At 38.7% G+C, this 3,007-nt stretch overlaps 1 pseudogene; it reads right to left on the reverse strand.

The window, feature by feature from the left end:
- Positions 1 to 476: 476 nt before the first annotated feature.
- LOC129538324 (dynein light chain Tctex-type 1 pseudogene) lies at positions 477 to 888 on the reverse strand (annotated as a pseudogene).
- Positions 889 to 3,007: the final 2,119 nt, after the last annotated feature.

Genomic DNA, 3,007 nt, shown 5'->3' on the forward strand with positions numbered 1-3,007 from the left:
CTCATGATGTACTCTGCATATAAGTTAAATAAGCAAGGTGACAATATACAACCTTGACGTACACCTTTTCCTATTTGGAACCAGTCTGTTGTTCCATGTACAGTTCTAACAGTTGCTTCCTGACCTGCATACAGGTTTCTCAAGAGGCAGGTGAGGTGGTCTGGGATTCCCATCTCTTTCAGAATGTTCCACAGTTTATTGTGATCGACACAGTCAAAGGCTTTGGCATAGTCAATGAAGCAGAAATAGATGTTTTTCTGAAACTCTCTTGCTTTCTCCATGATCCAGCGGATGTTGGCAATTTGATCTCTGGTGCCTCTGCCTTTTCTAAAACCTGCTTGAACATCTGGGAGTTCACGGTTTATATACTGCTGAAGCCTGGCTTGGAGAATTTTGAGCATGACTTTACTAGCGTGTGAGATGAGTGCAATTGTCCGGTAGTTTGAGCATTCTTTGGCATTGCCTTTCTTTGGTTAGACGTTGGGAGAAGGGATGGGGTGGAAGGAGAGAGGTCAGGGGAGGAGCGAGGCTGTCAGATGGACAGTCCGAAGGCGCTGACGATGCAGTACACGGTCTTGTTCTCCCATCGCACGGTGCAGCTCTCGTCGGTGGAGCTGTCCCAGAAGCACGAGCTGGCAGTGTGCAGGCCTGCTCCGTTTTTCTGCATGATCACACAGGTCACGATGTACTTAAATGGTTTCCCCAGCTTGGTGAGTTGGCTTAAGGTCTGTTCCACTACATTTGTGGTCCACTGATTGACTTTGCTGTGCTGATAGACATTGCCACCAATGGCACTTTCTACGGCCTCTTTTACGATGTTGCTCACTTCATCGACAACAAAAGCAGTCTCCTCGGCGGCCTGGTAGTCTTCCATCTTGCCGTCCGCGCGTCGCCCCTCTTTGATTTCTATCATTAGTGTCGTAATTTTCTGTGTACAGTTCTTTTGTCTCCTTAGTTAAGTTTATTCCTAGATATTTAATTCTTTTTCTTGCACTGGTGAATGGGATTGATTCATTAATTTCTCTTTCTGATATTTTATTTTTAGCAGATAGAAATACAAGTGATTTCTGTGTATTGATTTTGTATTCTGCAACTTTGCTAAATTAATGGATTAGCTCTAGTAGTTTTCTGATACTACCTTTAGGGTTTTCTATGTACAGGGTCATGTCATTTGCAAACAGTGAGAGCTTACTTCTTTTCCCATCTGAATTCCTTTTATTTATTTTTTTTTCCTTCTCTGATTGCTGTAGCTAGGACTTCCAGAACTATGTTGAATAACAGTGGTGAAAATGGACACCCTTGTCTTGTTCCTGATCTTAATCTTTCAGTTTTTCACCATTGAGAATAGTGTTTGCTGTAGGCTTATCATATATGGCCTGTACTATGTTGTGGTAGGTTCCTTCTATGCCCATTTTTTGAAGAGTTTTAATCATAAATGGGTGCTGAATTTTGCCAAAGACTTTTTATGCATCTATTGAGATGATCATATGGTTTTTAGCTTTCAATTTTTTAATATGGTGTCTCACATTGATTTGCATATATTAAAGGATCCTTGCATCCCTAGAATAAACCTAACTTAACGATGGTGTATGAGCTTTTTGATGTGTTGCTGAATTCTGTCTGCTAAACTTCTGTTAAGGATTTTTGCATCTGTGTTCATCAGTGATGTTGGCCTGTAGTTTTCTTTCTTTGTGTCTCTTTGTCTGGTTTTGGTATCAGGTGATGGTGGCCTCGTAGAATGAGTTTGGAAGTGCTCCTTCCTCTGCAATTTTTTGAAAGCGTTTTAGAAGGATAGGCATTAGCTCTTCTCTAAATGTTTGCTAGAGTTCTCCTGGGAGGCCATCTGGTCTCAGGCTTTTGATTTTTTGGAGACTTTTGATCACAGCTTCACATTCAGTGCTTGTAATTGGGTTGGTCATAATTTCTAATTCTTCCTGGTTCAGTCTTGGAAGATTGAACTTTTCTAAGAATCTGTCCATTTCTTCCAGGTTATCCATTTTATTGCCATATAGTTGTTCATAATAGTCTCTTATCATCCTTTGTATTTCTGCATTGTCTGTTGTAACCTCTCCTTTTTCATTTCTAATTTTGTTGATTTGATTCTTTTCTCTTTTTTTCTTGATGTGTCTGGCTAAAGGCTTGTCAATTTTGTTTATCTTTTCAAAGAACCAGCTTTTAGTTTTACTAATCTTTACTATTGTTTCTTTCATTCCTTTTTCATTTATTTCTGCTTGGATCTTTATGATTTCTTTCCTTCTCCTAATTTTGGGGGGGGGGGGGGTTTGTTCTTCTTTTCCCAGTTGTTTTAGGTGTAAAGTTAGTTGTCTATTTGATGTTTCTCTTGTTTCTTGACGGAGGATTGTATTGCTATAAACTTCCCTCTTAGAACTGCCTTTGCTGCACCCTAGGTTTTGAGTTGTCATTTTTTTCATTGTCATTTGTTTCTAGAAATTGTTTGATTTCCCTTTTGATTTCCTCAGTCACCTGTTGATTATTGAGAAATGTGTTGTTTAATCTCCATGTTTTTGTGTTTTTTTTTTTTTTCATGTAATTGATACCTAGTCTCATAGCATTGTGGTCGGAGAAGATGCTTGATATGATTTCAGTTTTCTTAAATTTACTGAGGTTTGATTTGTGACCCAAGATGGGGTCTATCCTGGAGAATAGTCCATGTACACTTGAGAAGAAAGTATATTCTTCTGCATTTGGATGGAATGTCCTGAAGCTATGGATGAAATCCATCTCATCTAATGTATCATTTAACACTTGTGTTTCCTTATGAATTTGCTGTTTTGATGATCTGTCCATTAGTGTGAGTGGGGTGGTAAAGTCTCCTATTACTATTGTGTTACTGTCAATTTCTCCTTTTATGTATGTTAGTGTTTGTCTTATGTATTGAGTTGCTCCTATGTTGGGTGCATAGATATTTACAATTGTTATGTCTTCCTCTTGGATTGATCCCTTGATCATTATGTAGTGTCCTTCCTTATCTCTTGTAATATTCTTT

Source organism: Moschus berezovskii, chromosome 2 (genome assembly GCF_049115385.1).
Source record: "Moschus berezovskii isolate FMDL1 chromosome 2, NW_MosBer_1.0, whole genome shotgun sequence".
NCBI lineage: Eukaryota > Metazoa > Chordata > Mammalia > Artiodactyla > Moschidae > Moschus > Moschus berezovskii.